Genomic DNA, 13,682 nt, shown 5'->3' with positions numbered 1-13,682 from the left:
ATTTGGAGACACTTCTTGAACAATCATGCATTGAAAAATTGTTTCAACTATTCCGTTTTTTTTTTGCTTATTACTAGGCACTTTACTGTTGTGCTTCGGTCGTACGGAAGAGCAATTCCTACTCGTACTTTTTTTCCTTCACTACATTGAGCAAAGCGCCTCTTAGCTGAGATGTATAGCTCGGTAAAATGAACCGCAAATACAAAACACATTTTCCCCGCTACCAAGGTACTCGTCAACCACGGGCAAAGTCTTCCAGTCAAGCCTCTCACGAGCGGTAGCTTCAGCACATGTGCATTGCACAAGGGGTTGCAGTCGGCCAAAAACCCACTCGGATACAAAGAAAAAAAACGAAGGAATCCGCTCAACAAGAGTTGCTCTGCCTAGTGGGGAGTCTGGGACGCAGCATGCCTAACAAAATACCGAAACGCTTGACGCGTTCTGCGCGGTCTGCACACGTCATCGCAGGGTGCACTCTCAGGTGTACGTGCAAAAAGTACAGAGTAAGCGGTGTCGCTAGCTTATATGAAGAGTGACTCCTGTATATAGTGCGACCACCACGTGTTATTCTACGTTTTGCTGCTTTTGCAGAATCTTTGCTGCGTTGCGGATATATATATAGCCCCCCACGACCCTTGAAACACTACGTCTCAACAAGTACGGGAAGCAGCCATGAAGGTCGCTGTGCTCGCCGTCTTCGCTGTCTGCAGCATCGCGGTTGCGTTTTCCAATCCTGGTACGATGAGTGCACAACCTTTTTCTATTGGCATTTAATCATTCTAGCAGAGGCATGGGTATGCTAAATAGTTAATATTTAGATACGGTGCGAATTTTATTGACCAGTCGTTCCTCTAAACACGTTAGAATTACCAAATCCGTGAGCCCCAAATTGTAACACTACATTCTGGGAGCAGAAGAAACGTGGCTATAGTTTATTTTTTCGTGTTTCTTCGTGTATTTTACATCCTTCTTTGGCTATTCCGACATCACCAGATCACAATACAGATAAATCGTGTAGCGCTCTTCCAGGAAACGCCGCCGTTCTCTGTGGATAGATTGTCGCAGAGTATCGATTTTTCATTCTGTACCCCCTTGCGGTAGTCACACGCCTTCGGAACTCCCTTCAGCAGACCTGGGTATACGTGGAGAAAATGCGTAGCCACCAAATTCTTTGTGTCACGAGTCTGATTTTTCTTTGTTAGGGGTAAAGGTTTCCCATTCGGGGTTTTAAGGCAGCTGAGAGAAATCCCCGTCATTACTATCCTCACTAAAAGATGCATGGACCGCCAATGATCCCCCCTGCACCATGGCTAGAATGGCACATATATCTAAAAGCTTGTGATGCAAGCAAGCTGATTTACTGTCCTTGCGGTGCTAACATAAATTATCGCAGTAATCAGTTTCAAACATTCACGCCAAGCTGTTAAGCCACGCCATTACAATACATAAATCGTATACTCTACTTAATGGGACGTTTGTTTTGTCATATAAAACATAAATCAGATTTAGCGTATCAAACCAACGACCTGGCGTGAAAAACGTGGCTCCTAAATCGATTCAATTCAATACGAACTAGTATGGCTTGTTGGTGGCACATGATCAAACGTTTGCAGCGTTGAAGAAGAAGGACGAAGAAAGAGCGAAGCGCTCGTCTTCTTTTGTTCTTTCTTGGTCCGTGTTGTTCTGCGCCGCAAACGTTTGATGAATTCAGTTCAATTTTATATTTGGATAAAATATATTCGGGAGGGGTTCATTAGCTCAAACATTTATTATGAACACTGTGCCCCCGACCCCTGAGAAATACTTAGATGGAGTACCTTCCGGACTGGCCAAACAAAGAGTTTTGCATTGAGAGCTCCAAAGAACGTGCCCTCCGGGATTGCATTTTGACGGTGAACTAAAACTTCACTGGAGCAACACATCCTTTGCTCATTTGTCGCCATCCATCGTAATAATGCATCAATCATGGCAGGAGGGTCGTGCATGGGCTTTCAACAAGTGGGGGATGTGTTGGACTAATGAACAACTTTTAAGTTTGCGTAACACATAAGCAAGGTAGTGGACGCTGTCCAGGAATTTTTCGCCTTCCTTAAGGACACTAAATTAGCATCAAGTTATTAAACACCGGTTTCTCAGTGCACTGCAGCAAATATGGTTTAAAATGACCCCTGGCGTGATCGCATGCATACACGCTGTTTCACAGGTGCAGAATTCAATGGCAGTTCCCCGCGAGCCACCTGTATTTTAGATGAGGATGTTTCCTATGTGTGGCTTAAAGAAATATTACCTCTCACGGCCTCATTGAGAGCGGCTTATACATTACTGTGCACCATGGTTACATAAAACTGCGTAGGTCTCGCAATGCTACGAACGCGGAGGTTTACAGCCAGCTTTTCTATTCATATTGCGATTTAAAAAACCAGGCTCGGCCACCATGATTTCTTGACTGCATTTTCGATCACCTGGTGTGAATAGCCTGTGGTGTTTTATGCTTATTTTACATCATTATGCCGATGCACAACATTTACACCTACAGTAGCCACCGAAGCTAACCCATTATTTAATATCTTGACGCCATGTTCGGTTTCATTGCTTTAGCGGCGTCCTTTCCCTGGTTTTTTTTTTCTTCAACGCTTTAGTTCACCCATGCGCTTTACACCTGTTTCTCTTAATTCTTCATCCACGAATGCCCTGTGTAGAGATGGCACTGACTAGCGTAGCCAAAACTGTCAAAAGGAGCCACAGATAGTTTCATCATTTCCAGTGATAAGTTTAAATCCATCTTGTCAGTACACTGATGTACAAATTTTTGCCGGACTTTACAAAGCTCCTGGCGCTCTAGAGTAGCTAGTAGCCCTCCAGCAGAGGTATCGGAATTCTTTTGAATGGCAAGGAGCTAAAGATTATCACTGAATAATATCATCGTCATCGAATATCATTATCATCACCGTCATCATCATGCTCTCAGATCACCGACGATAGAAGGTGCAAGTGGAAGATCACGGGGTGTCTCGACGACTTCCCGTGTCTCTAATACTCAACCGGCCTTTTACACGTCCGCACTAAAAAAATATCTGTAACTAACGACGCTGCTTTACATTTATACCTAATGGAGGGATGTAAGTAAAATAGTTTGATTAAAATTGTTCACAGTTGCCCAATGAACATTGTTTGAACGCAGGCGACCATCCTTTTGTATTATTTTATTCCAGTTCTGGCTGCGTCACATTCAGCAACCTTTGAGAAGAAGGTAAAGGCGATATGCTGTTGAACGCCGAAATGTTCTCACGCATACACCCCCTTACAAAAAACACTGCGTGTGCATTCGCGAGCGATTTCATTTTTAGAGCAGCTTTTTTTTCGCTCCCCTTCTTGGTACAGATTCTTCAGGCAGAGATTTGACCAGTTAACGCTGAACTGTTCCACAATGGACCTCCACTTAAACCTCGACTCTTCATTTCAAACCGATGTCATCTTCCTCGATTTTTCTAAGGCGTTCGATCGCGTTCCTCATCAACGACTTCTGCTTAAACTTTCCTTCCTTAATCTCGACCCGCTCATACTGCCATGGATACAAGCCTTTCTCACTAATCGATCCCAATACACAGTCATCGGAGGTCACCGTTCCTCGACTACAAATGTGATATCTGGCGTACCTCAAGTTTCCGTCCTTGGCCCTCTCCTATTTCTAATTTTTATTAATGACCTTCCCTCAAGCGTTGCATCTTCCATACGTCTTTTTGCAGACGATTGTGTCGTTTACCGCCGTATACGTGGTAGCTCTGATCAACTTGCCCTCCAAAATGATTTAAACGTAATGGAAAATTGGTGTTCTTTATGGATGATGCAACTTAATATTTCTAAATGTAAATATATGAAAGTTTCCCGTAAGCGTTCCAACATAAATTATACTTATTCCCTGCAGTCTAACCATCTCGCTCTAGCAGAATCGTACCGATACCTGGGTGTACTCATCAACAGAAAACTAACATGAACTGACCATATCGCACAGTTATGGCCGATGCCTCCAAAACATTAGGTTTCATCAGAAGGTCCCTGTCCTGCTCACCGGCCTCAGTTCGTAAACTCGCCTACGAAATCTACGTCCGCAGTAAACTCGAATATGCTTCTCCAATTTGGAATCCACACCAATCTTATTTAATAGACGCCCTTGAAGCCATTCAGAATCGTGCTACTCGATTCATAACCTCCCAATACAATTTCCGCACAAGTGTTACTACTATAAAATTATCACTGTCTCTCAACTCCCTGAATCTAAGACGAAAAATAGCACGCCTTTCTTTATTTCACAAACTGTATTTCAATTTTGCTTACTTACATGGCTCCCTGCTTCTTCCACCAATTCGAACTTCACGCCGTCTCTTTAATTATTTGAGTGTCCAAAATTTAAAAGGTTCAAATAACGCTTTCAACAAATCTTTTCTTCCGTTAACAATTGAGGATTGGAATCGGTGTCCAAATGCAATAGATAATGAGCGTAATACTCTAAAGTTTAAAACCTTACTCGAAACTCATTTGACAACCGCACCGTCCTAATTTCTGTGTGTAACCAGTTGCTTTTTTCACAATTTTATGCCCCATTGAATCGTGCTATTAGTTGTATAACGAGTTCTGTTATTATTATTGTCCTGTAATTCCAATTCTTGAATTGTATCCTACTTTATGTTCTTGGCCTGCAATTTCCTTTGTGTATGCTTGTTGGATCCCCCCCCCCCTTATGTAATACCCCGTCAGGGGCCCTTAAGGGTAAATAAATTATGATGAATCTCATTCGCAGAGAGTGTGCTGTCGAATTCCCGAGAATGCGCCGAGCATGAAGAGTGGAAGGAATGCGTGAGCAGCTCGTGCCGCGAGGCTAGATGCGACAAGCCCGTGGTTGGACCGATCTGAACCCTGGACTGCGTTTACGGCTGCTTCTGCTCGGATGAGTTTTACCGCAACGACCAAGGAGCCTGTGTTCCCTGGACCGAGTGCCCGCAAGCCAATAACGGATAGGAGGACCACGGTCAGTACACTAAACATGAACGGCAAGGTCGCTTTCGATATACATCCTGTGACTGTTAGTTTTCCCGCACCTTTCGTGGATTTGGTTATTTGACTATGTTTCTAACAAATAGCTACGTGGACAAAGATTCGACCGAAATATCCCGCCCTCTGCCCCTTGTGTTGCTTGTATTAGGAGTATTTATTCGCGGCACAAAGGTGATAGAGAATGAAATCACAGTGCAAAACAAATGGCCGGAGACCCTACAATGCATCTACAGGCAACGCGTAGTGAATTTATTTATTGATTAATTAATTTATTTATTTCTGCAAAAACCTCTTACCCTTGAAACAAGGTCGTTGGGAGGAGTGAGCGACACAATATACAAATCACATCGGAGATATGAAGATGTAAATGAAAGCAGTTCACTGGGGAACTGATATCGAACCATACTGCACTTCATACAAAAATCAAATCGAGCGGCTGCAAAATTTTACACCAGCACTGCACAACACAAGAGATAGAGAAAAATAAATTGACAGGCAACGTTTAGGCAACGCCATCGCATAAGAAACTTTCCCTGGGCGATCGTTTTTCTCGTTTGATAAAATCAGTCCGTACGAAATGACGAACGGACAATTGGGCTAGTTGGTAGCTGTTCACCTTGAAGGTGGAAGCGCTCACAAAACAGGGACGAAAGTAGAAAGACTATATATAAAGACATAGCGCCGTGTCGTCTATTGTCTTTCTACTGTCGTCCCTGTTTTGTGAGCGCTTCCACCTTCAAGCGGAAATGACGAGTACGAGACTATTTAAGCGCGCCTCAATTTCACTCCAGATTTCCACGGAGGAAGCAAATTAACGTGCATGGGCGACTAAATAGTAGCCAAAAGTGTCGCGAACTGGGCCAGTTGGTACAGATTCATAGTGGTGAAACAGCGCGCAAAAAACCAGGACAGAAAGAAGAGGACAACAACACGAGCGCTAATACACGAGCGCTAACTAATCCAGCAGTCCTTACGTCTCTCATTGCGGTTGTCATCTGTCGAGCAAGGTCGGCTTCGTGCCATGCCAGACAGTCAACCTGCCCCAAGGAACTTCAAGCATTGTGTGGATGGTTGCTTCCTTCCGCCAGCCACTCACGACGTTTTTGTCGCCTTCTTCGGTCGGAGTGGTATCACCAGGCAAGTGTCTTCAGGTTCTACCTGAAGGTGCAATGTGGTGAACGACGGGATAGAGGCGAAAGCTTCGCGTACTGGTGCAAAACGGCGGATACTACTACGGAGTGGCTCTGGAACTTTCTGCGGCCAATCCTTCCGATAAGAAAAAAGGTCAGCGCCCGTGAAAGAGAAGTTTGGTGCTCGGCGACTGTCAAGTTCCTGAGTCCCATCTTAGTCTACTGCGGCTTGGTCCGAAGTTCTGCATGGAGCCAGCCCTGAAGCCGGTGGAGAAGCTTGCCATGGCCAGGTCTGTCACACAAAGGGTATACACTACCAGATCAGAGCTCTCTGTCTTAAAGAGTGTGTCGCGGCGGTGTCCAGGGATAACTCGAGGTTTGTAAATGGGCGCCCGTTGAACTCCTTGGTTGATTACTTTGTCGCTAATGACTTAAGGTTGTTAACGGCAGACAAAGAAGGGTTCTTTGTTGTCCTTCCTGGCGATACATTTGGTGTTAAGGCGCTTGCTGCTATTAAGAATTTCAAACAGTCCCCACTAAAACCGTCCAGTGTGAAGAAACAACGCGTTGCGCTGCTAAATGAATTGAATTTGGATACCCTCAGCACTTGTGTTAGCGGGGCAAAGAAAGACACTCCGGATGCTTTCTTTTCGGCCAAGACCCATAAACAAGATGTTCCCTTCAGGGTGATAATTACGGAGCGGGGTACTTGGCAGGGCGCTGTTTCTACGTTCCTTCAAAAGCAACTGCGTGTTTTGGCGATTGAAGATCCTTTTCTTGTGACTGGCTCTGAGCAGGTAGTGGATTATTTGTCTGCCCAAAAACCTAGCGAATGCTCTGCTTTTAGTATTGATGTGGTAGACCTCTTTTACTCTATTCCCCATGGCAGTTTGCTCACTTGTGTTAAACAGTGTATTACGGACAACAATGACGAACAGAAGTTTATTGAAAGTTGTGGTATGTCTCTTCGAAGCTTTCTGGAACTGTTGAACTTTTATTTGAAATCCACCTTAGTTTCTTGGGGGGAGAAGGTTTACACTCAAAAGTCTGGTGTGTGTATTGGGTCACGTGTGGCTCCGGTACTTAGCAATATTTTTTTGAGCAGCCTGGACTCTGTCTTGGAGAAGCATCTGGAGGGCCTAGTTTTCAAGGCTTTCAGATATGTCGATGACTATCTCTTGCTCGTACAGACGTGCAGTTTTCAGCAACATGTCAATAAGGTCTTGAAGGTGTTTGAGGATAACAGTCATGGTCTGGCGTTTACAAGTGAGGTTCCCCAAGATGGCGTCATCCAGTTTTTGGACTTGAAGCTCACCTTCCAGGATAAGCGCGTCTGCTGGATGTATGAACCAAGGTCTAATAATCCCCTGTTGAGTTATTCGTCTTGCCACTCTAAAGTGGTAAAAACAGGGATTGCTGTCAACAGCCTGAACTCGTCTCTCACTAAGTCCTGCGTCCACACCATGGCTACTAGTTTTGCGCATCAGATAGATAGATTGAAAAACGCTGGCTTCTCAGATCATACCCTTGTGTTTGCTGCAAAAAAGGTGTTAACAAAGTTAAGGCAGCACGGAAGATATGCTATTGAAAAAGAATCGCGAAAGCGGTGTGCTGTTATACCCTATCTTCATGCAATTTCGCATAGAATGAAAAAGATAGCTGGCCGGTTTGATGTTGGCGTGGTATTCTCGGCGAAGAATAAATTGGAGAGGCTTATACCCAGAATCGACAATAAGCTATCCAAGAAAGGTGTTTCCCAAAGGAAGGGGTGTGGTGTTAAGCACAAGGCTCAGTTTGTTGAATGCCGATTCAATGTCGTGTACTGCATTCCTTTGAAATGCAAAAGGAAGTACATCGGGCAAACGGGGCGATGCCTCAATGAGCGCTTGCGCGAACATCGAAACACCCTCAAGGGCACGGCTACGTCACATTTATCATCTCACTGTAAAAGTTGCGGCTGCTATCCTTTGCTTAATAAAACTACAGTCTTGATGAATCACAAAGATAGGAGAACAAGGGAGATAGCGGAAGCCTTTTATATAAAAAAGAATTCAAAAGATTGTGTTAGTTGCCCGTCCATATCGCTACTGGACTGCGAAGTAGACTTTCTGGACAGATGTGGTATGACTGGTTGATATGTGCACTTGTAAGATAATGTCAAGATTGTTTTGGTCACACACGTACTTATATATTTTTCCCTTGTGTAATAAGCACTTCAGTTGTTAGTCAGCGCTCGTGTTGTTGTCCTCTTCTTTCTGTCCTGGTTTTTTGCGCGCTGTTTCACCACTATGAAATAGTAGCCAAGCGCGCAGATCCGATCAGATGTTTGAGCACATGCACGACGGAACACCCGCCAAGAGTAGGCACCACTGCAGTGGAGATTCTCTAAATAGTTCGCAATATTTAGGTGTTCCTTCTTATATCCTACGTTTGTAATAACCAATGAAAATTCGTATTGTGAGAATAAAAGCACTGCTAGGAACGGTTATGTATTGTGTCGTGCCTTCAACATGCCCAATGTTTTCTTTGCCCTGAGTAATGTTGACATGCATAAACCTTGCCCCCCGAGCTAGTAATGCCCAGATATATTTTCTGTTCATGCTCCTTGTTAGTGCAGAAATGCATTTTGCAACGAAGTTGTCCGAGTGACCATAAATTGACTTTAAAAAAGCAAGGAAAAAAAATAATCTTGCTGGAATGCTATAAGATACACTTCGCAAATTCGACCCGCTTGAATTCTTATCGTCAGTCGCCGTCAGAGCGAAAATGCCAAAATAGCATTTCAGAAGCTATGGAAATTAGGAGAGACATGGGACTACCCTCTACCTGACGAAAAAATGAAAAATTGGAAATGTTTTCATTCAAGACATACAGAATCTAAGACGCTTAAAAGTACCGTGATGCTACGGCCACAAAAAAAAAAACAACGTCGTGACTAAGATAGCATAGTCCTACATTTTATAAAAGGAAATAGTTAAAAATAACCATACACCGAGAACCGGGTGTCGGAAATACGAAGAACGACGAATACCGTCTTCTGGTCGATCTTGCAGGGAGAAAATAACCCGGCAGACCTTATGACACGACGGATCAGCGCGCAGAGCTTAATAGAATCATAACTGTGGTGAAGAAGTCGAGACTGGATGACTGCACCTGACGTGAACAACCGAGAAATCGCCAAACTTCGCATTGCTTCACAAGTGGAAGAAAGCGCCCAATGCGGTATGAATGCGAAGTACGTACATTTACTGGGTGCGTAATTTACTAGAACGTATGCTTCATATGACCGCCTACTAGGCGTCACTGCTTGGGTTTTCAGGTTGATAAATCGTCTGAAAAAAATTGCCCCCACCTCCCCGAAGGGAATCGTGAGGAAGTGCGAATGCATTTCTTGCGCCGAGAGTACACGGCGTAGTAATTCTGCCATCGCCTTGAGAGGCGCAGTACCGGCGAGGGGGAGCTGTCAGGCGAGGGGAGAGGTGCGCGCCGAGGGTGAGTGCAAACCTAACGGGGGAGAGGCGCGCCAGCTGCAGAGCATGTGACGTCACGGCGCGAGGAGAGGGGGAGCAGACGCAAAGGCGCCAGCGCGCGGTCACGTGGGAGTGTGACGTCACGGCGCGAGGAGCGGTGCGGGAGCCGGCGCGGGCGCGCGCAGCCACGGCGCGGGAGGCGGAGCGCGCGCGGGTCACGTGGGGTGTGACGTCGCTGCGCCGTTGCTACAGACGCTCCTCTCCGCTCCTCGCGCCGTTGCTAGGGGAGAGGAGGAGGAGCAATGCGGACGGCGGATTCAGGGTCGCTTATAAAGTGCATCGCACTTAAAAACCGCCATAACTGGCCGCCGAAGTCAACTGAGAAAAGCCAGTCAGAAACAAAGTGGATAAAGTGTACGCAGTGCTTCCGCTGGATGACGCCACCGATCTGCTCCCGGTGCGATCGTGTAACGCGAGCAGGCGAGCGCAAGCCCGCGCACCGCCGCGTCAGAGAGCAAGAAGAGCGCTCCCCGATGTGCCAAGCGAGCCACCATTGCAAAGAAAACCAGTTAATAAAAACGAATTGTTTCAGTTGAGCCAACGGTTCTCAATATAGATAACAGTTCAGACGCGGGATCTAATCACAACGTCCGAACGTGAGAAGCCGCCCCTGAAGTTACGATTGGGCCTTATACCCCTTTCACACGGGCACTTTCAATCGCAATTGGGTCGATCCGGATCGAGCTCAATCCGGATCGGGCGCATTCTACACGGCAGTTTCAATCGCGATCGAGCTAGATCCCGCTCGAACTCAATCCTGGTTTCCTAAGCGCGATCGAACGAAAGCGGCGATACTCTCGTCCCCACTCAGTAATGACACAGAAGGTGAAAACTTCAACTAATGCCACAAATTGTGTCAAATAACTTGACCCGAACAAGCGTGCGGTAACATTTCCATAGTTACGTATACTTACAACCGCGCGAAGTTACCAGATGCCGGCCGCAAGTACATTGTTAGTGCCATCTGGCGTACGCAAGTGCAACCGGTGAAACTTCTCGATCGCGATTGGAACGGGCCGTGTAGCAGCGGCAGTACGTCGAGCGCGCTCGAAAACTCGATCGCGATTCTTTTCAATCGCGATTGAAAGTGCCCGTGTGACAGGGGTATTTAGACGCGAAACGCAGCGTCTTCAGCGACAACGAATGGAGATGACGCGAACCAGGCCAGCAGTGACGACGGGGCACGCAGCGACACCAGATCCGAAAACGAAGTCCCGAGTGACTCCACAACACCACAGCGAGGGATGGACATGGCAGCCGTCATCCAAGCAGCTGTACCAGCAGCCGTGAGGGAAGCGATAAACGGTATGGCGCTCCTTCAAACGCAACAGACGCCTGCCACGCCCGTTACGCCCACGGCAGAGACTTCGCGTCTAGTGCCATCATTCGATCCCCTTTCATCAGGCTTCTTCGGAGAATTAATTAATCTTAATTTATTAATTCTTCATCCCATTTTCTGGGACCTCTGGCGCGATAAGTCGTTTGGCAAACCGAGCTTGAAGGGGGGACGGAATCGTAGAATTAAGCAAAATATTTTGAAAACTGATGTAATTAGAGGCTACATAGTGGGCTTTATTTTAGTTTTTATGCTTATAATCTACGCCTTCCTTGATTTCTGAGAGACCGGCGTTCATCCTTTGCCCCTTGCTTTAGCTATGTGACGCAATGTCGGTGCCGGCTTAAGCAGGGGGATGAAACCTCACCGTCTTTCTGTCCCGTGACTGCAGCGATCCTAACGTTTGGGGGCTGTACTACATACGAGCATAAATGAACGTTGTTGTTGCATTTTATATTTATTACCAGGTCACTTATTAATTACGGAGTTTTTAATATACAAGTGAGCTTAAAAGTTGAAGTTCGTGATTGCGAAAATAGGAGCGCCACCCGGAGTGGAAAATGAGAACCGCGCCTTTCTACTTTGCACCGCTGAAAAGGGGCGTTTCTTGTCGCTCCCACCGGTATGCTACAATCCACGGTGTTCCGAGGGCCGTTTTTACCACCGCAAAGTTCGTTTAATCGAAGCAGACGCATGAATGGATTCGCGCCGTCATCACATATCGTGCTGTACTGAGTGGTGTCAAAATTCTTCATGCCAGGCCGCATAAAATTCTTTTGGATCCCGGCGGACGAAAGGTACGATCTGCATGCTGCTCGTTTTGCTTTTCTAGGCTTGCACGAGACAGCAGGATGCGGTTACAGCAGTAGCTTTATAATTTAGGTGAGAATACACGTGCACTATTTATTTATTACATTCTGATTGTCTTCTTTGACTCTTGAATTATCCAAGAAATGCGTGGCAGAGCATCTGGTAATTAATGCAATGTCTACATTAGCTACACACGTTTGTTTATACGTGTGTTATTGATTTAATGCGTTTAGATCGTGTGCTTTGCATTTTAGCGCAAGTGAATGCACGGTATGCAGCAAATGTGTGAGGCAACATATACAACAACTAATGCAACAGTTTGAGCTTATCTGCACTCTTTTTATTATTTTTTGACTGCCTGCGTTTAGTTTGTTTTCGTAGCATGCGTCGTTGTTATTATTATTATTAATATTATTGTGATTATTATAATTATTATCAGTATTATTGTTATCGTTATTATTATCAGTCTATTTATGTCCACAGCTGGATGAAGGCATCTCCCACACACTTATGGCTCACAGGGTGGGTATGTAGGTTCATATATCGTGTTGTTAGCACTAGGTTAACTAAGTAGTGACTACATAAATTATTTTGTTGCGTTTCAATTGTGTGTTCTGCATTTTCTCTTCACGTGAATCAACGGAACATGGCTGAATGAATTTGTAGCAATAAATATACAAACTGTATATGTTTATAGTACAATCATAACTATAATTCCACCACTTATAATTGATAATTTACGCTTCAGTTCCGTGCTTCGAATTTCAGCTTTAAGTACAAGAGAGAGATATTCACAAGAACGCACTTACAGCTATAAGCCGATAAATAATTAGACAATGCAGGCTTAAATTTTGCTAGTAATTTATTAGAGTTTTTTAAATAAGGTTTTTACAACGGGTTTACTGCAGGGCCCGAGAAATACCTGAGGAATACATAGCGCGCGAAAGTATATATGCATGAATAATTTCTCAGCAATTCTGGTGTGGGATGGCTCCTTTTGTCTGCAGAAATGTATTTTGGATTAGGAGGAAAGGTGGGTCGTTGCCACCGAACATTATGATCGCACAAATGGAAAAACGTATCCGCGTCTCTTAATAATAAAGGCTGATTTTAATTTGAAATTTGCCTTTACGATTTGTGTTGTCACAAGTCGTCTTTGTAGTTGAAATCAATTTAAGAAAGAAACATTCCTAATATATCAGATAACGTTTATTTCGGATACAGATTCGAGTTTTCACTCAAAGCTATGTGCGTCTGAAAGCGGCAATAAAGCTAGTATTCATTCTAACCCAAATATACAAACGTGCTTGTTGATGTTCCAGATCTCTCGTTTGGCTCCAGTGTGCGAGAAGGCAGGACCTGGCTCATTTACCACCTCGACAGATCTACAGCAGCTACCGGCTGTGTCCTGCCACATGCACCAGCATGACTACGCGGACCTTGGACAGACAAGGCACTAGACAGATATGCACTGGCTGGATACCTAGTTATTACCATGCGGCCATGGGCCGTGCACTTTTGTTTGCGACTAATAGCGTAAAATATCCAAGTTGTGTTTTTACTGTATGAATGGTACATTTAGGCAATAAAAATTAAAACAACTGTACTGTTTATTCTTGTCTAGATTTTGTGTGCTAATAAACCAAAACAACGTCGTACTTAGAATAAGTGGTGCAAAACTAAGCGGACCCGCAAAACTTCATGCAATCAGAACGAAACAATTGCCCTTTTGATAATGTGGCGGGTTGCGCAACAGGAACAAGGTCGTGCGCTGGCCATCTGAATATATTCCACTCGCTCAATTTACCTTGCATGTGCGTCCCA

At 44.9% G+C, this 13,682-nt stretch overlaps 1 long non-coding RNA gene across 14 annotated transcripts; it reads left to right on the top strand.

The window, feature by feature from the left end:
• The first annotated feature begins 554 nt into the window (after positions 1-554).
• LOC144179457 (uncharacterized) lies at positions 555-13,474 on the top strand. Of its 14 annotated transcripts, none has more exons than XR_013324253.1 (6): positions 555-736; positions 4,799-5,026; positions 9,236-11,017; positions 11,881-11,930; positions 12,342-12,380; positions 13,181-13,473. It is a non-coding gene; the product is annotated as an uncharacterized LOC144179457 (long non-coding RNA). The 14 variants fall into 14 exon arrangements; XR_013324246.1 differs by having other exon boundaries at positions 12,342-12,384; XR_013324241.1 differs by having other exon boundaries at positions 11,881-12,384; positions 13,181-13,474.
• Positions 13,475-13,682: the final 208 nt, after the last annotated feature.

Source organism: Haemaphysalis longicornis, unplaced genomic scaffold (assembly GCF_048455015.1).
Source record: "Haemaphysalis longicornis isolate Haplotype H1 unplaced genomic scaffold, Haemaphysalis longicornis Haplotype H1 scaffold_1, whole genome shotgun sequence".
Taxonomy (NCBI): Eukaryota; Metazoa; Arthropoda; class Arachnida; order Ixodida; family Ixodidae; genus Haemaphysalis; species Haemaphysalis longicornis.
The sequence above is the reverse complement of the archived record's forward strand: the minus strand, read 5'-3'. Positions and strand labels throughout refer to the sequence as shown.